This window comes from Strigops habroptila, chromosome W, assembly GCF_004027225.2.
Source record: "Strigops habroptila isolate Jane chromosome W, bStrHab1.2.pri, whole genome shotgun sequence".
Lineage (NCBI taxonomy): Eukaryota > Metazoa > Chordata > Aves > Psittaciformes > Psittacidae > Strigops > Strigops habroptila.
Genome location: NC_044301.2, coordinates 10452687 through 10472671, shown reverse-complemented (window position 1 = coordinate 10472671; position 19985 = coordinate 10452687). Strand labels below are relative to the sequence as shown.

The window sequence follows — 19985 nt, the reverse complement described above, 5'->3', positions numbered from 1 at the left end:
GTTATTTTTCTCCTTCTTAGTAGCTGGTGCACTGCTGTGTTTTTGTCTTTAGTCTGAGAACAATGCTGATAACACAGCAATGCTTTCAGTTGTTGCTAAGTAATGTTTACTCCAATCAAGGACTTTTCAGTCTCACACTCTGCCAGGGAGGAGGGGCACAAGAAGCCGGGAGGAAGCAGAGACAGGACACCCGACCCAAACTAGCCAAAGGGGAATTCCGTACCACAGCACGTCATGACCAGTATATAAACTGGGGAGAGTCACCCGGAAGGGCCAGAGCGCTGCTCAGTTCGGGCTGGGTATCGGTTGACGGGTGGTGAGCAATTGTATTGTGCATCACTTGTGTTCATTGTTTTCTTTTCCTTTTCCCCTTTTAGTTTTATATTCTCTCCCCTTGTTATTTTCCCTTATCATTATTATTATTGGTGGTAGTAGTAGCAGTTTTGTATTTTACCTTAGTTACTGGACTGCTCTTATCTCAACCCGTGCGATTTACATTTTTTCAATTCTCCTCCCCATCCCTCCGGGAGCAGGGGGGATGAAGGGGGGGAGAAGGGGGCATAAGTTATTAGAAAATGTTAATCAAGAAACAAAAGCATTTGTTTGACTGAAACACACCTAGGAATACCAAATTTCTAGCTAGTGGTGAGTGCGCTTCAAGCATTTACAGCATTAAATAATATCTCAGAACATGATTACAATAGTCAAGCAAAACAGGCAGTGTATACCAGTGCTCTTTCCTTGAGCAAAACGTCTAGATGAAGGCTGTGGTTCAAAATGCCTCAATCCAATAGTTTATCCCAAGTATATAAATTATTAATAAAAAATGCTTTAAAATTATTTCTAGTCTGTTAACTGTAACTATAGTAATAACGATCTCAGTTTAGTATGAATAACAATCTTGCATGGTGTTACTTAATTGTAATTAGTAACTATTTTAATTACCTTTTGTTTAAATTTTCATTCTATTGTTATTTTGTAGTAAGGAAGAATACAGTGACTATTACAACATTCTAAGTTTATATTCTTGGTATGAATTTAGACAGAACAAAACATTGATTTATGCATATATAACTGGCCACCAACTATCTTGAAAAACACAATAAAGGAAAAGGATGCATTTTTTACCCCCGAGACTTCAATGCTGAACTATTTCATACTTCTGAAGAATCATTTTCTTCACCAGAAAACTCACTCGTCTGGTACGGCCCTGTGACTAATATCCTTTATTAGTCTTCCAGGTGGGCAATGAAGAAATCTCTTCAACAAGCCTGAGGGGACTGAACTCAAAGTCATACCCTAACAAATGAGATTTATCCCTAAAAAAGTTTAACACTGAAACCTAATTTTTGTAAAAGAAGATGAAGCAAGTAGTCTGACAAGCCAGAAAATTAGGAGAGAGAAGATAAATCTTTATAAGAACAGGTTATGATAAAAGTGAACCTTACCTTGCTTACCTTAGCAATTCTGAGATGCGTATAGATAGATAGACAAACAGCAGTCTGAGGCCAGGAATCTTTTTCATACAGTGAGATAAATATCCATGTATTTATTCAATATCATAAATAAATGCAAATGTGCAAATGTCAGTAAATGTAGATAATTCTCTGTCTGCTCAGAAATACGAGCAGCTTGCTTTATATATCCCACGTGCCAGTGTTATGGTAAAAGTCGGTCAGATAAACTCTCTAAGACTCAATTTGGAGTTTTAGAAAGCAGGCATCCTTTATTGCATGCTAATTGTTTCACAAAGGTGAGTGCACCTGTAACTTGCCAGCAGCAGCTATATATTTAGCATACTCATGCATATTCATAGCTTTTCCAGGAACTAATTATAATATTTGCATCCTAATTAAGCATGCCCTTTCTTGCTGAGTGGGGGTCTCTGGTGGTCACTGATAGTCTTCTTCACTGTGTTTACTGAATGACCTCAGTGCTTGCGCACGCTTGCAAGGTCCTAGTGCTGAGTTAGCAGTTGGTATGTCCTTGCTTCTATTCTGTTCTGGTCTTGCTCCATGCTGGGCACCACTCTGCTATCTTGAAGGCTGGCATCCTTGGTCTTATTTACTGTCTCCTTAGTTGTTATCAGTCCCGTGATGTTCCTTCCCCCATCATCCGAACATTCCTTTCTCTCTATATGTTAGTAAGTTAGAACAGTTTGGTCTATTCTACTATGTTAAAGGCACACATGCTATTGTTAGTTTAAAATTTAAGCCTACACCAGTGGTTCTTGATGGATAACAAAGGAGAAAGAGGATAGAATGGCTTCTCAGCTCCTCTGAGAGCTTATACAGAGAAGACACTGGGGTGTTAATTGTATTCAATTATACCTAGAAGATCTAGCAGTTACATATTGTAGGCTTTCTCAAAGCCAGACCATTGCAGTTATTCTTAGTTGCAGATATTGCCAGAACTCTTACATGTTTAAAAACCTCCTGGCAGACATAGGCAGAACCAATATAAATTTTTAAAATACAGCCTCAGACTTAATATCTCAGACTTAATATAGGCTTCCCATTTTAGGGTCTCTCAGATTCAAATAATCTACAAACTAACAGTTAAGCAGGAATCTTACTGTTGTTTTTAGGTTCCTTACCTCTCACTCGGTTCCACAAATACATATATGATTTTTACTTTATGTCAGAAATTTGATACACTGGTTATTCAATTGTCAAGTTGCTCTTTTCTTGCACATTAGCGATTGAGCAGGTATCAGACTGAAATACATTTTATCAAATGGTTCGTGAAAATTGCCAAGCAGAATGTTTCTATACAGTTCACTGAGCAAAGTGAAAAGGCAGGAGGAAAACGATTAAGTTGAACTTAATATACAGAAATAATTACCATAATAGGTACATGCATCAAGCTAAGTGCTGTATTTCTGAATTTGTCTTCCTACACAATGACTTCCTCCACATCATCCCCTATAATATTTCCAGGTTACCTTTGAACCATTTTTATCAGGTCTGTACAATTGATAGCTGATTATGATTAGTTAATATCACTGGGATTTTATAGTGTTACTGTCATTATTGGATGTCTAAAACTAATAATGACCATCCATTTGTTGCATTAGAAATATTTTAAAAGAATTTTCTGGAAAAATATTCCACCTGAAAAGAAATTAATTCTGGTTCCTGTTCATATTGTGCTCAAAAGAAGAGCTGTGAGATGACACTTTGACCCACCGGTTACATGCCTATACTGCCTATATTCGTTTTGCCTTGTACCAGAAAGTGCCATTTCTCCATGATTGATAACCTTTGGGCATAAAGCACTCTACAGGGCTCTGGAACAAAAGTACCACCTTTTCACAGTTACATGCAAGCAAAATCTTTGAAATTGCAGCTATCTATCTGCTACAGGAAAGGTTTCATCCCTCTGGGGGTAGTATTTCCCAGACTACCTCTCCCTCTTCCATCAGCTGCTGAAACTGACACTGTCTGGCAAGCTTAGAAGAGAACTCAAAACCAACCTACTGTCCTCCTCTTCAACTTCCCAGCCATAGCCATGCCTCTGTACAATTAAACCACAAACTATGCAATAATTACAGTAAGTTAACTCCTCACAGACACAGAATTCCCGAATTGTGGCTGAAGCCACATTCTTAACTCACCAGGGGCATTGATGGGTATTAAAAAACAGTAATCTAAAACAGCTTTAAAGAGCTGCCTTATGTTCTTCAGATGCTCTGCCAATATTCCTTTCCGCTTACAAATGCAGCCCTTAAATTTTCACTGTTCCTCCACCACTGGAGCTTGAGCACAAGAAAGGTTTTGTTTTCCCACTGCTCACCCAGGAAGGCATTCTAGCTTTTATTTTGTGAAGGTAGTTCCTATTTAGGAAAGACGGAAAAGTAAGGAACAGGCCTGACCCCTACTTGTGAAGTCTAGACATTTATGTTTTGTCCCTAAAAGGACTTTATAGTAAGATTCCATCTTTAATTTAAAGTAGTAAATAATACATTTTTATTTTTTTTTAAACAGAAACCAAAACTTAAGATTGCTTTTAAAGAATCTTTCCCAGGATACACAGGACATGTTAGTCTCTTGGACCATGAAATACAATTTTTTTTTTTTTTTTTTTAAATTCTAGGAAGAAGAAATCACTATAGTAAGGTCAGGATCAGCTGAAAAGGGACAGGGAAAACAGAGCTTGCAAGGTCAGTCAGTATTGTAGGCAGTGGTAATTTCAACCATGATTTCATCAAACTGGTGCAACCTTTTACAAATGATGGAGATTACACCCACATGCTGCAGCAAAGGTGCTTGTTTCCTTCACTGTTGATAGAACATACCCAACTTACAATATTAGGGTTTTGCAACAAACAAAATATCTAAGTGAATAAGGACCTCTGACATCATTAACTTCTGCCTATTTTGGGTCACGAAATTTCCCATGTGTCAGCAAACACCACCAGCAAACACCACCACCTTGTCTTGTGAGGAAGCCTCATTATTCATAATGTTACAATGGTCATCTAAAACAGGATTTAGGCAAACAGGCCTTCATCTTAATTCCTGTCATACATGTAAGCTTTGAGAGTTTTGGTTTTGTTTTTAAATTATTACGTGGTTACACAGGACATTCTTCCAATGCTTACTACTTACACTAAGGTAGAAGAAATAGATATCACCAGACTGGGTGATCTGTCCTTCACAGGATGTCTTTCTCAGATATCTTACTGTTGTTGCTTTGTATACACAATTATTATTTTTAAAGAGAGTAAATTCTGGGTGCAATAATACAGTTCCATGGATAATTGTTGTGGTTTCAGCCGAGCTGATAACTCAGAACCAAGCAGCCACTCGCTCACTCCCCTCCTCATCCCCCCCTGCTCCCGGAGGGATGGGGAGGACAATCGAAAGAAAGTAACTAACTCCCACAGGTCAAAATAAGAACAGTCCAGTAACTAAAGTATAATACAAAACTACTACTACCACCACCAATAATAATGATAAGGGAAATAAAAAGGGGAGAGAATATAAAACTAAAAGAGGAAAAGGAAAAGAAAACAACCAACACAAGTGATGCACAATACAATTGCTCACCAGCCGCCGACCGATACCCAGCCCGAACTGAGCAGCGCTCTGGCCCTTCCGGGTGACTCTCCCCAGTTTATATACTGGTCATGATGTGCAGTGGTATGGAATTCCCCTTTGGCTAGTTTGGGTCGGGTGTCCTGTCTCTGCTTCCTCCCGGCTTCCCGTGCCCCTCCTCCCTGGCAGAGCATGAGACTGAGAAAGTCCTTGATTGGAGTAAACATAACTTAGCAACAACTAAAAACATTGCTGTGTTATCAGCATTGTTCTCAGACTAAAGACAAAAACACAGCAGTGCACCAGCTACTAAGAAGGAGAAAAATAACTGCTACAGCTGAACCCAGGACAGTATCCACCCCTTATTCTATAACATTCAGGTCATGCTCAGATCCCATATTTTAAAATGTACCATCGCTTTATGTCTCATATATACATATATATACACATATATACACATATATATGTACACCCACACCCACACCCAGAGAAAGATATCATTCCTTAGTCTATGGAACATTCCCTATAAAGTTCCTGAATTCATCCAGTCCATGATGTCAGGCTCCATCTCTTGTAACAGTCTTTCAGGGCAGCAGAGACGGTGTGTAGTCTTGGATTGTTGCCTGCTGATGACACTGCCAAACTTGTTTGGTCACTGCTGAGCTCATCTGGTTTCCTCAAAGTTCATTCTTTGTTGCGGTCATGATCTGAGGGAAGTCAGGTTCAGTGATATGAGGACAGTTTCACTGCTGCTGGCTTTTCCCATTACTTTATTCTCTGCTGATGATAATGACAACACATATCTTGTCTTCAAAGCCCAGAGTGGTGGAGATGGGCATCTAGCTGGTGGGCTATAAAAGTGTTATAGAGCAGGCAACATCACATATTTGAGTTCATTGGCTGTTTTCCCCCAAAATTAAATCCCCTTGAGGTACACATCAGACTTCCCCATCTTCCTGCATTACCCACCAAGTATATCCAGGTCCCTGAGGGAAAGCAATCCCACAAGTGGGTTTGCCTTTACCTGAAGCAGGAATAACCCAGACTGTCTTCCCCAACAAATTCTTTATGTGCACCACAGGAACTTTATCCCCCTCTACAGGACGTAAAAGTTCTGATTGGGCTGGGCCAGCCCTGTTGGCAGATCCCCTAGTGTTGACCAACCAGGTGGCTTTTGGTAAATGTGTATCCCAGTGTTTGAAAGTCCCACCACCCATTGCTCTCAGTGGAGTTTTTAGCAGCCCATTGTACCGTTCGATTTTCCCAGAGGCTGGTGCATGGTAGGGGATGTGATATACCCACTCAATGCCATGCTCTTTGGCCCAAGTGTCTATAAGGGTGTTCCAGAAATGAGTCCCATTGTCTGACTCAATTCTCTCTGGGGTGCCGTTTCGCCACAAGACTTGTTTCTCAAGGCCCAGGATAGTGTTCCGGGCAGTGGAGTGGGGCACAGCACATGTTCCCAGCCATCTGGTGTTTGCTTCCACCATGGTAAGCACATGGTGCTTGCCTTGGTGGGTTGGTGGGAGTGTGATATAGTCTAGTCTGCCAGGCCTCCCCGTATTTGTACCTAAGCCACTGTCCTTGTAGGGATACCTTTCCTTCACAGCTGCCAAGAGCCACCTCCAAAGACTGAGGGCTCGCTTCTCTCTTGCAATTGCTTTGTCAATTCCCCCTTCTCTAGCAAGTGATCCCAGCTGCTTGGCTTCCCTACCTTATAGTTCGTGGCCATCAGCCCCATTGTCCCAGCACTGGAGCAACCAGGTGACAATGTGCTCCCCTGGAAGACGGGTGAAATCTTTTTGTATATTCTGCAGATCAGTCGAGGTCTGGGATCGAGAAGTGACCTCTTCTTCTTCCTCTTCCTCTGATTCCTGTATTAATAACTCCTGTTCAGAAGCCGTACCCTGTAGTACATGCATTGGGTCTTCGTCTTTCTTCACTGCACAAGTTGATTTTTATGGCTCTCATTTGCTTTTCCCCTTGCTTATAGAGGCAACCGATACTGGCATGGATTGGTCCTTTGGTTTAGCTGCAGTAACTATCACTGTGGTTGGAGTGGCTGCAATGTCATTCGCTGGGGTTGGAGTGGCTTCGATGCCTGTTGTCAGGGTTGGTGTAGCTGCTGTGCTTGGGGGTTGAGTAGCTGCATTGTCTGTTGCTTTGACATCAGATCCAGAGCCATGTCTTTCCAGAGACGCTCTGTAGAAGTAGGCCAAGCCCCAGAACATTGTGGTAAGTTGTCCCTCTCTGGTATAGCCAGGACAACAGCACACCTGGTTTAAGTGTTTTGCTACTTTTTCCGTATTCGCACTTGTTCAGGTGTGAAGTTCGAAAGCACTGGAGGGGCCCACTGGCCTAGGAGCTTGCCCATACTATACCATATACCCTACCACTCATGACTGTCCAGCCTCGGGGAAAATCTCTTGGTGGTCCTCCTATATCATAGTTTAACCCTAGACAAGACCTGAGCCCGACCCTGCTTAACTTTGGAGTTCAGACAAAATAGGGTGTTCTTAAGGTGGTATGACCATGGGTAAAACACATGCAGTGTTTGTGGCAACATGCTGATTCCAAGCACAAGCAGCAGGCAGGTCTCAAGGGTATTCAAAGGCCATCCAAAACCTTTAGAATTCTCAAATGCTGTTTTAAGTAGCCCGGTGGGGGAGTAGGGGGTGTGAGGGAATGCCTCCTTCATAGGTTGACCCTCTGAGGATGGAAAAAAAAAAGATGTGTAATTACTAAAAATTCCCATTATATGCCTCCCAAAGTATAGAGGTGATGACCATGCTGGGAACGCATGCCAGACCAGTTTCATGATTAACGATTCTATTGCATTGAAAGTCATTACCATGATGTACAGTGAAACAAGAATCTTAGCCCAGGACCCCCAACTGACAAACATTAAAACAGCAAATGCTGCCTGCAAGTAAGATATGACATGCTGAAACTCTGAGACCAAGCGCAACAACTCTGTGAGGAAATAAATCAACATTGTGAGGAGTGACTATTAATACAAAACAATGAATGCTTACCACAAACATGATTAGACACACTCTGTTGAGAAATGTCATTATCTCAACCCTTCGAGCACCACGATGGGCACCCAAAAAAAAACTGTCATGGTTTAAGCCCATTTTTCACATCCATGAGTATTTGTACTTCAGCCATCGTCCTCCATACCAGAGAGGCTTTAACTGCTTGGCTTGCTTAATTGCAGTGCATGTTTCACATTCGTGAATAACCTGGGCAATAGTGTCCATTGTTAAGTCCACCCCTCGATCATGAGCCCATCTATGTGTTGCATCTCTGCCTTAATGGCCTGAGGTGTCATGGGCCCACAGGGCCAGAAATAACTCACCCTTATGTTACCAGTCTAAACCCCCTGAGCCACTTCAGTCTTAGCAGCTTTACCCATCTGTTGGTTGTTCTGGTGTTCCTCAGTGGCCCGACTCTTGGGTACATGAGCATCTATGTGGTGTACCTTCAGGTCACCACCAGGTTCTGCACCCGGGCAGAGATATCTTGCCACAGTGCAGCAGCCCAGATGGGTTTACCTCTGTGTTGCCAATTGCTCTGCTTTCCATTGCTGCAACCACCCCCACAGGACATTTGCCACCATCCATGAGTCAGCAGAGAGATAAAGTACTGGCCATTTTTCTCATTCAGCAATGTCCAAGGCCAGCTGCATGGCTTTCACCTATGGCAACTGACTCGATTCACCCTCTCCTTCAGCAGTTTCTGCAACTTGTTGCAGGGGACTCCATACAGCTGCCTGCCGTCTCAGATGCTTTCCCACAATATGGCAGGACCCATAAGTGAACAAGGCATATTGTTTCTCACTTTCTGTCAGATTATAATATGTTGGGGCCTTTTCAGCACACATCACCTCCTCTTCTGGTGACATTCCAAAATCTTTGCCCTCTGGCCAGTCCATGATGACTTTCAGAATTCCTGGATGACGGGGATTTCCTATTTGAGCTCATTGTGGAATTAGTGTGGCCCACTTACTTCATGTATCATTGTCTGCATGATGTGTAGAGGAGACCCTGCCTTTGAACATCCAGCCCAGCACAGGCAACCAGGGTGCCAGGAGGAGCTGTGCTTCAGTGCCGATCACTTCTGAAGCAGCTCAAACCCCTTCATAGGCTGCCAGCATCTCTTTTTCTGTGGGAGTGTAGCTGGCCTCGGATCCTCTGTATCCCCGACTCCAAAAGCTGAGGGGTTGAACTCAAATCTCCATGGAGCTTTCTGCCAGAGGCTCCAGGTAGGACCATTCTCCCCAGCTGCAGTGTAAACATGTTTTTCACATCTGGCCCTGTCCAGACTGGTCCAAGGGCTACTGCATGAACTATTTCTCTTTTAATTTGTTCAAAGGCTTGTTGCTGCTCAGGGCCCCATTTGAAACCAGTCTTCTTCCGGGTCACGTGGTAGAGAGGGCTTACAATTGAACTGTAATTTGGGATGTGCATTCTCCAGAACCCCACAACACCTAAGAAAGCTTGTGTTTCTTTCTTGTTAGTTGGTGGAGGCATTGCTGTTATCTTGTTGATCACGTCTGTGGGGACCCGGCAACATCTATCTTGCCATTTTATTCCCAAAAATTGAATCTCCTGTGCAGGTCCCTTGACCTTATTCCGTTTTATGGCAAAACCAGCCTTCAGCAGGATTTGGATTATCTTCCTCCCTTTCTCAAAAACTTCTTCCTCTGTATCACCCCACATGATGATCTCATCAATGTATTGCAGGTGTTCTGGTGCTTGCCCCTGTTCCAGTGCAGTCTGGATCAATCCATGGCTGATGGTAGGGCTGTGTTTCCACCCCTGGGGCAGTCGGTTCCAAGTGTACTGGACGCCCCTCCAAGTGAAAGCAAACTGTGGCCTGCATTCTGCTGCCAAAGGGATTGAGAAAAATGCATTGGCAATGTCAATTGTGGCATCCCACTTGGCTGCCTTTGACTCCAGTTCATATTGAAATTCTAGCATGTCCAGTATGGCAGCACTCAATGCTGGTGTGACTTCATTCAGGCCACGATAGTCTACTGTTAGTCTCCACTCGTCATTAGACTTTTGCACTGGCCATATGGGGCTATTAAAGGGTGAGCGAGTCCTGCTGATCACTCCTTGGCTCTCCAGTCTACGGATCAGCTTGTTGATGGGAATCAAGGAGTCTCGGTTGGTGTAATATTGCTGCCTGTGCACTGTTTTGGTCGTGATTGGCACTTGTTGTTCTTCGACCTTCAGCAACCCCACAACAGAAGGGTCTTCTGAGAGACCAGGCAAGGTGGACAGATGCTTCATTTCCTCCGTCTCCAAGGCAGCTATAGCAAAAGCCCATCAATACCCTTTTGGGTCTTTGAAGTACCCTTTCCTGAGAGAGGGAAAAATGACTGCTACAGCTGAACCCAGGATAATAAAACAGCAACTCAATGAATTAACTAGAACAGCATTTCTCCTGCCCTTTCTCTGAATACTAGTTTAAGAACTTTTTGAACTTATTGTGCCCAAACAATATGTGAGATGTGTACAACTGGCGTGATGGTAAGAGCAACATGAAGCTTTCACGGAGAAAACTACACACCATTTTTATAAACTGTAGTTTTTACAGAGCTTGAATTAATAGATTTATTTCATTGTTTTCCATTTCAAAAGCACAGAATTAGCTCTTATTAAACAATACTATTGGCTTTTCTAGTAAGGAAAAATGAACACTAAAGAAACTCAGTTGAATTCATATGGTCAGTAAATATTGACACTTCGATTTATTCATCATCCTGTATACATTTTTTAACCCTTTTCTTTTAACTCATTTTGTTTCCATTTTCCACATTTTATTTTCATTCTGAAATTTGCAAGAAAAAAATTGCCAACTAAATCGGAATTTGAGAAGTACATGTCTTCACCTAGCCTACTTCAGGCTTCACGTACTTGAATGGGTGCTTTACTAGGAAAGAAGTTCCAGGATTGCGACAGGATTGCTGATATGTTTACAGTTAGACATGAACAGAAACATCTTGCTGAACAGTGGCCATACTTCCTTTTAGACTTCTTTTTTATTGCTCTAAGAGTTTTACTACAGCACTGAGAATTTGGTTCCTCCCCTTTGCAACAGATTATAGTTTTTATGACTAACCATAACTTTATATTCACTAGTGTCAAGATCAGTTTTCTTTCATTTTTGTTTCTCAAACACTACACACAAAGACAACGCTATAAATATGTGACACGACTAAACGATGAAACAGCAGCTTCCTGCTGATTTTTTAAAGCAAGATAGACATTGCTTTAGCTGAGGAAGCCATTTAGATACCAGCTGTTCCCACCGAAAAGATATGGCAGCCATCAGCAGAAATAAGAAACACTCTCTCTGTACATATTGAAATGAGTTTTATTTTCCTTTCCATTCTGTTTTGTGTTCCTGCTGGTGAAAAAGACAAAATTCGTTTCACACTCATATTTTCCCACAAGTATAAATGTTAAATGAGAGGAATCTGTATCTTTGCACCCATACATGCTCTTAGGTAAGATAAAAACCAGGAGCTACAAAGCATATTACTTCTGCACAGTAATAAACTGATGAAGAGTCTCAGAGCTGGAATTAAAGGTAAAGGAGAAACTTGTGTGCATCTCAAATTAATTTTCCATATTTATTGGTTTCTAGGTGGTGTTTATATTTTATATTCTAATTAGAAGACAATAACATGGCATGTGTCAGATACCACTGCATGTAATTGCAGAATAAGTATGGATAGTTTAGTGACACCCAAAAATAATCTTTCTTTCACTCTATCTGAGAATTAAGATTCATACTAATCACTACAATCACAGTTTAGAAAGTAGCATACAGTTACTCAAATGTTCTAGCTTGTAAAGTATCATAGACTATATCAATAAACTCTTCATACGGCTGTATATGTTCAGAATATAATCTTCTAATGGTCGTGAAAAAATATATGCTTGTGCTTTGCATCCAAAAAAGAGATTATGAAGTTGACAGAAGTAACATCTCTCCCTGATGATGGTATAAAAATCATTATATCATATTAAAGATTTTGCTTCTTTTGCTACAGGAAATCAATTGTAAAAATTTGATTAAAAAAGCATTGCATTAGTGTGGTATTCTCAAGCTGCTTCTTATTAACATTTTATTGTTTCATACTCTAATGACAATGAGCATCAGTTCTCATGATTCTAAATAGAGTACAGTCATTTTCTTCTTAATGACTGAAGTGAAATGCGCCCATAGGGACATTTTAGTTTACTCTCTCTTACAGTCTAACACTGTCATTAATACCTCTTGAAGACAACTTGTAGACTAAAGTTATCTGTGCAGAGTCACCAGATTTTAATTTTTAAATATATGTATTCTCAGTCACATGCAGAATGTTAGATTTCTTCAAAATACAAATAACACCAGCCATTCATGCAATATACATCTAATTCCTTGAAATGTTTTAGTGCAGCAATAAAACAATTCACTTTATGATATCTGCAACAAAAGACCATAAGAAAAAGCAGCAAATTAAATCTCACATACTTGTGAGTCAGGTAGTTGCCACAGAACTCAGGTAAAAAAGAGATTATGTGATTTGTCCATTGCTATGCTAACCAGGATGTTAAATATAAAAGGAGAAGTATAGCATAAATTATTCAGACTATAAATTGCATAAAGACAGGAACTCCCATTTTGGCGAGTGCTGAAGGCAGTGAAATCCTGAAACAACTGGGATACCTCTGTATATACATGCTTCAGTATCAACAGACAGATAAGGACAAATACAGGCATTTTTATACGCTTTCAGAGCAATGCAAGAAAAATACCCTATCAATCACCTAAGGATATTAACCAAAGATCTGGTTTTACAACACAATTAGAGCAAACTAGCAGCCACCAAAGGAGCTGCCCCAGTTCCACCAAGTATCCAGCCAAACCTCTCTCCCTTTTTGCAGGGCTTGTTCTCTCTCTGAACCAGGTTGCTGAGAGGCAGATGTGCCACAGCCTAATGGTTTGATTTTCAAATTAACTTGCTATGCTTACTTTTTAAAAGGCACTTTAGAGTCAAAGGATGCAGAGAGATGCTTGGGGGCATGTCATGGTTTGAGTAGCTGTTGTGCTTGTCACTGGGGTTGATGTAGCTGCTGTACTTGGAGTAGCTGCGTTGTCTGTTGTGGTCAGGGTTTGAGTAGCTGCTGTGCTTGTAGTTGGCATAGCTGCGTTGTCTGTTGCTTTGCCATCAGATCCAGAGACATTTTTTTCCCTTCGAAGGTGCTGGATAGTGTTGAGCAGGGCTCTGTAGGCGTAGGCCAAGCCCCAGCACGTTGCCATGATTTGTCCCTCTCTGGTATAACCAGGACGACAGCACACCTCGTTTAAGTGTTTTACTAGTTTTTCCGGATGTTGCACTTGTTCAGTGGTGAAGTTCCAAAGCACTGGAGGGGCCCACTGGCCTAGATACTTGTCCATACTATCCCACACACCCTGCCACTCATGACTGTCCAGCCTCAGGGAAAATCTCCTGGTGGTCCTCCTATATCGTCGTCTAACCCTAGACCAGATTTGAACCCGATACTGCTTAACTTTCAAGATCAGACGAAATAGGGTGTTCCCAGGATGGGATGGCCATGGGTAAAACACACTCCGTATGTTTGCCAACATGCTGATCCCCAGCACAATCAGCAGGCAGGTCTCAAGGGTACTCAAAGGCCATCTAAAACCTTCAGAACTCTCAACTGCTGCTGCAAATAGGCTGGTGGGGGAATGGGGGGTGAAAGAGAATGCCTCCTTTGTAAGTTGACCCCCCGAGGAGAAAAAAAAAGATAGATATGCAATTGCTAAAATATTTCATTATATACCTCCCAATGTATAGAGGTGATGGCCACGCTGGAAGCACAAACCAGACCAGTTTCATGATCAATGAGTCTATTGTATTACAAGTCATTACCATGAAGTACAGTGAAACAAGAACCTTAGCCCAGGCCCCCCAGCCGATAAATGCTAAAACAGCAAATAGTGGCTGTAAGTAAGGTACAACATGCTGAAGCTCTGAGATCAAGCGCAACAAGTCTGAGAGCCAAATAATCACCATTGTGACGAGTAGTAATAATGAATGCTTATCACAAAAATGATTAGACACACTCCGGTCAGATCTGTCGTTATCTCAATGTTTCGTGCCCCACATTGGGCGCCAAAAAGAACTGTCGTGGTTTGAGCCCAGCCGGTAACTCAGAACCACACAGCCGCTCGCTCACTCCCCCCCTTATTCCTCCCCCCACTCCCAGAGGGATGGGGAGGAGAATCGGAAGAATGTAACTCCCACGGGTTGAGATAAGAGCAGTCCCACAACTAAGGTATAATACAAAACCACTACTGCTACCACCAATGATAATAACGATAAGGGAAATAACAAGGGGAGAGGATACAATTGCTCACCACCCGCCGACCGATACCCAGCCCGACCCGAGCAGTGATCTGGGCCTTACGGGTAACTCCCCCCGGTTTATATAGTGGGCATGACATGCAGTGGTATGGAATACCCCTTTGGCTAGTTTGGGTCAGGTGTCCTGTCTCTGCTTCCTCCCGGCTTCCCCTCCTCCCTGGCAAAGCATGAGACTGAGAAAGTCCTTGGTCGGAGTAAACATTACTTAGCAAACAACTAAAACCATCAGTGTTATCAGCATTGTTCCCAGGCTGAAAGTTAAAAAACACAGCACTGCACCAGCTACTAAGAAGGAGAAAAATGACTGCTATAGGTGAACCCAGGACATAGATATACAGTTTTATAAACCTCAAAACCTTGTGAAGTACATAAACACAAAATGAAATTGGGGCTGTTCAGCCTGGAGAAGAGAAGGCTGCGTGGTGACCTCATAGCAGCCTTCCAGTATCTGAAGGGGGTCTACAAGGATGCTGGGGAGGGACTCTTCCTTAGGGACTGTAGTGGTAGGACAAGGGGTAATGGGTTCAAACTTAAACAGGGGAAGTTTAGATTAGATATAAGGAAGAAGTTCTTTACAGTGAGGGTGGTGAAGCACTGGAATGGGTTGCCCAGGGAGGTTGTGGATGCTCCATCCCTGGCGGTGTTCAAGGCCAGGTTGGACAGAGCCTTGAGCCACATGGTTTAGGGCAAGGTGTCCCTGCCCATGGCAGGGGGGTTGGAACTAGATGATCTTAAGGTCCTTTCCAACCCTTACGATTCTATGATTCTATGATTCTATGATTCTATGAAACAGGGTATGCACAAAATAATGAAGTTTGAGATGGAAAACAAAATTTTTAAAATGTAAAGAATACATGATTGTCCTGGGTTCAGCTGTAACCATTAATTTTCTCCTTCCTAGTAGCTGGTGCAGTGCTGTGTTTCAGCTTTAGTCCGAGAACAATACTGATTACAGACCAATGGTTTAGTTGTTGCTAAGTAATGCTTACTCTGATCAAGGACTCTTCCAGTGAGGATGGACACAAGAAACCAGGAGGAAGCAAAAACAGGACACCTGACCTAAACTAGCCAAAGGGGTATTCCATGCACCAGCAGGTCATGCCCACTATATAAACTGGGGGGGAGTAACCCAAATGGGCCAGATCGAGCTGCTTCAGAAGTGATTGGCACTGAAGCACATCTCCTCCTGGCACCCCGGTTGCCCATACTGGGCTGGATGTTCAAAAGCAGGGTCTCCTCTACACATCATGCAACTGATGCTACATGGAGTGCTAATTACACAACGAGCTCGAATAAGAAATCCCAGTAGTCCAGGAATTCTAAAAGTCATCATGGACTGGCCAGAGGGCAAAGATTTTGGAATGTCACCAGAAGAGGAGGTGATGTGTGCTGAAAAGGCCCCAACATATTATAATCTGTCAGAAAGTGAGAAACAATATGCCTTGTTTACTGATGGGTCCTGCTGTATTGTGGGAAAGCATCGGAGATGGCAGGCAGCTGTATGGAGTCCCCTGCAACAAGTTGCAGAAACTGCTGAAGGAGAGGGTGAATTGAGTCAGTTGCCATAGGTGAAAGCCATCCAGCTGGCCTTGGACATTGCTGAACGAGAAAAATGGCCAGTACTTTATCTCTAGACTGACTCATGGATGGTGGCAAATGCCCTGTGGGGGTGGTTGCAGCAATGGAAAGCAGAGCAACTGGCAACACAGAGGTAAACCCATCTGGACTGCAGCACTGTGGCAAGATATCACTGCCCGGGTGCAGAACCTGGTGGTGAAGGTACGCCACGTAGATGCTCATGTACCGAAGAGTTGGGCCACTGAGGAACACCAGAATAACCAGCAAGTGGATAAAGCTGCTAAGATTGAAGTGGCTCAGGGGGCTTAGACCAGCAACATAAGGGTGAATTATTTTTAGCCCAGTGGGCCCATGACATCTCAGGCCATCAAGGCAGAGATGCAACATATAGATGGGCTCCTGATCGAGGGGTGGACTTAACAATGAACACTATTGCCCAGGTTATTCACGAATGTGAAACATGCGCTGCAATTAAGCAAGCCAAACAGTTAAACCCTCTCTGGTATGGAGGATGACAGCTGAAGTACAAATATGGGGAGGCCTGGCAGACTAGTCTATATGTCCTGGGTTCAGCTATAGCAGTCATTTTTCTCCTTCTTAGTAGCTGGTGCAGTGCTGTGTATTTTAACTTTCCGCCTGGGAACAACGATGATAACACCGATGTTTCTAGTTGTTGCTAAGTAAGTAATGTTTACTCTGACCAAGGACTTTCTCAGTCTCATGCTTTGCCAGGGAGGAGGGGAAGCTGGGAGGAAGCAGAGACAGGACACCTGACCCAAACTAGCCAAAGGGGTATTCCATACCACAGCACGTCATGCCCAGTATATAAACTGGGGAGAGTTACCCGGAAGGCCCTGGTCACTGCTCAGGTCGGGCTGGGTATCGGTTGGCGGGTGGTGAGCAATTGTATCCTCTCCCCTTGTTATTTCACTAATCATTATTATCATTGGTGGTAGCAGTAGTGGTTTTGTATTATACCTTAGTTACGGGACTGTTCTTATCTCAACCCATGGGAGTTACATTCTTTTGATTCTCCTCCCCATCCCTCCGGGAGCGGGGGGAGGAAGAAGGGGGGGAATGAGCGAGCGGCTGTGTGGTTCTGAGTTACCGGCTGGGCTCAAACCACGACAGTTTTTTGACTGATTAAACAAGCAAAAAAGGGGAAGGGAAAGGGGAATATCTTGATCATGTTGAAGTTCTGCAAATAGAATGTGTCATCCTCCTTAACAAGGGCTTTCATTTGTCTCCAGTCTGTAAGCAGGCTGGCCAGGTTGCTTACTCAGATCAAATGCCGTGTCAGATGATCAGAAGTTGCATTTGTTCCCACTCTCTGCTCTCAGCTGCTTTGCAATGCACTCTAACTGTTGTTTGAACAAAGGCTTTGCTCAGGACTTGCTTTAGCAGACAAATGTGGAAGTGTATGTTTTTCACAGGGCAGCTCAATGTCCAGCATATAAGCACTGTACAGCATGTTTAGGTGTCACGGTCACACTCCCACCAACCCACCAAGGCAAGCACCATGTGATTACCATGGTGGAAGCAAACACCGGCTGGCTGGAAACATATGCTGTGCCCCATGCCACTGCCCCGAACACTATCCTGGGCCTTGAGAAACAAGTCTTGTGGCGACACGGCACCCCAGAGAGAATTGAGTCAGACAATGGGACTCATTTCTGGAACAACCTCATAGACACTTGGGCCAAAGAGCATGGCATTGAGTGGGTATATCACATCCCCTACCATGCACCAGCCTCTGGGAAAATCGAACGGTACAATGGGCTGTTAAAAACTACACTGAGAGCAATGGGTGGTGGGACTTTCAAACACTGGGATACACATTTACCAAAAGCCACCTGGTTGGTCAACACGAGGGGATCTGCCAAAAGGGCTGGCCCAGCCCAATCAGAACTTTTACGTCCTGTAGAGGGGGATAAAGTTCCTGCGGTGTTCATAAAGAATTTGCTGGGGAAGACAGTCTGGGTTATTCCTGCTTCAAGTAAAGGCAAACCCACTCATGGGATTGCTTTGCCTGAGGGACGTGGCTGTACTTGCTGGGTAACGCAGGAAAACAGCAAGTCTGGTGTGTACCTCAACGGAATTTAATTTTGGATCAAAACAGCCCATGAACTTAATTATATGCTGTTACCTGCTATATAACACTTCTATAGCAGCTAAGTGCCCATTTCCACCACTCTGGACTTTGAAAAGAAGATATATGCTGTTATGATCATCAGAAGAGAATAAATTCATGAAAAGCAGGCAGCAGCAGCAGGAGTCTCACAGTACTGTCCTCAGGTCACCATCAACTGACCCTGACTTCTCTCCGATCATCACCCCAACAAAGAATGAACTTTGATGTAACCAGATGAACTCAGCAGTGACCAGACAAGTTCAGCGGTGTCATCAGCAGGCAACAATCCAACACTACACACCATCCCTCCTGCCCTGAAAGACTGTTACAAGAGATGGAGGCTGATATCATGGATGGAATGAACTCCGCAAACTTTATAGGGATGGTCCAAGGACTAAGGAATGATATCTGACTATCTGTGTGTATCTATATCTATGTATTAAGAGAAAAATTGATGGTATACTGAAAAACGTGGGATCTGAGTATGATGTGAATGGTATGGAAAAAGGGGTAGATGCTGTCCTGGGTTCAGCTATAGCAGTCATTTTTCTCCTTCTTAGTAGCTGGTGCAGTGCTGTGTTTTTTAACTTTCAGCCTGGGAACAACGATGATAATACTGATGTTTTTAGTTGTTGCTAAGTAATGTTTATTCCGACCGAGGACTTTCTCAGTCTCATGCATTGCCAGGGAGGAGGGGAAGCCAGTAGAAAACAGAGACAGGACACCTGACCCAAACTAGCCAAAGGGGTATTCCATACCACAGCACGTCATGCCCAGTATATAAATCGGGGGGAGTTACCCGGAAGGCACAGATCACTGCTCGGGTCGGGCTGGGTATCGGTCGGTGGGTGGTGAGCAATTGTATCCTCTCCCCTTGTTATTTCCCTTATCGTTATTATCATTGGTGGTAGCAGTAGTGGTTTTGAATTATACCTTAGTTGCGGGACTGCTCTTATCTCAACCCGTGGGAGTTACATTCTTCCGATTCTCCTCCCCATCCCTCCGGGAGCGGGGGGAGGAAGAAGGGGGGGAGTGAGTGAGCAGCTGTGTGGTTCTGAGTTACCGGCTGGCTCAAACCACGACAGTTATTTTTGGCGCCCAACGTGGGGCTCAAAGGGTTGAGATAATGACAGATCTGGCCAGAGTGTGTCTAATCATATTTGTGATAAGCATTCATTGTTACTACTCGTCACAATGGTGATTATTTGGCTCTCAGACTTGTTGCGCTTGATCTCAGAGTTTCAGCATGTTGTACCTTACTTACAGCCACTATTTGCTGTTTTAGCGTTTATTGGCTGGGGGGCCTGGGCTAAGGTTCTTGTTTCACTGTACTTCATGGTAATGACTTGTAATACAATAGACTCATTGATCATGAAACTGGTCTGGTTTGTGCTTCCAGCGTGGCCATCACCTCTATACATTGGGAGGTATATAATGAAATATTTTAGCAATTGCATATCTTTTTTTTTCTCCTCGGGGGGTCAACTTACAAAGGAGGCATTCTCTTTCAACTCCCGTTCCCCCACCAGCCTATTTGCAACAGCATTTGAGAGTTCTGAAGGTTTTGGATGGCCTTTGAGTACCCTTGAAACCTGCCTGCTGATTGTGCTGGGGATCAGCATGTTGGCAAACATACGGAGTGTGTTTTACCCACGGCCATCCCATCCTGGGAACATCCTAATTCGTTTAATCTCTAAAGTTAAGCAGTATCGGGTTCAAATCTGGTCTAGGGTTAGACAATGATATAGGAGGACCACCAAGAGATTTTCCCTGAGGCTGGACAGTCATGAGTGGCAGGGTG

General features: G+C 43.3%; 1 long non-coding RNA gene across 1 annotated transcript; it reads right to left on the bottom strand.

Annotated features, from left to right (window-relative positions):
* Positions 1-114: 114 nt before the first annotated feature.
* Positions 115-15590, bottom strand: LOC115619072. The gene is made up of 3 exons (XR_003994907.1): positions 15478-15590; positions 3404-3406; positions 115-137 (listed from the first exon to the last, which is right to left on the bottom strand). It is a non-coding gene; the product is annotated as an uncharacterized LOC115619072 (long non-coding RNA).
* Positions 15591-19985: the final 4395 nt, after the last annotated feature.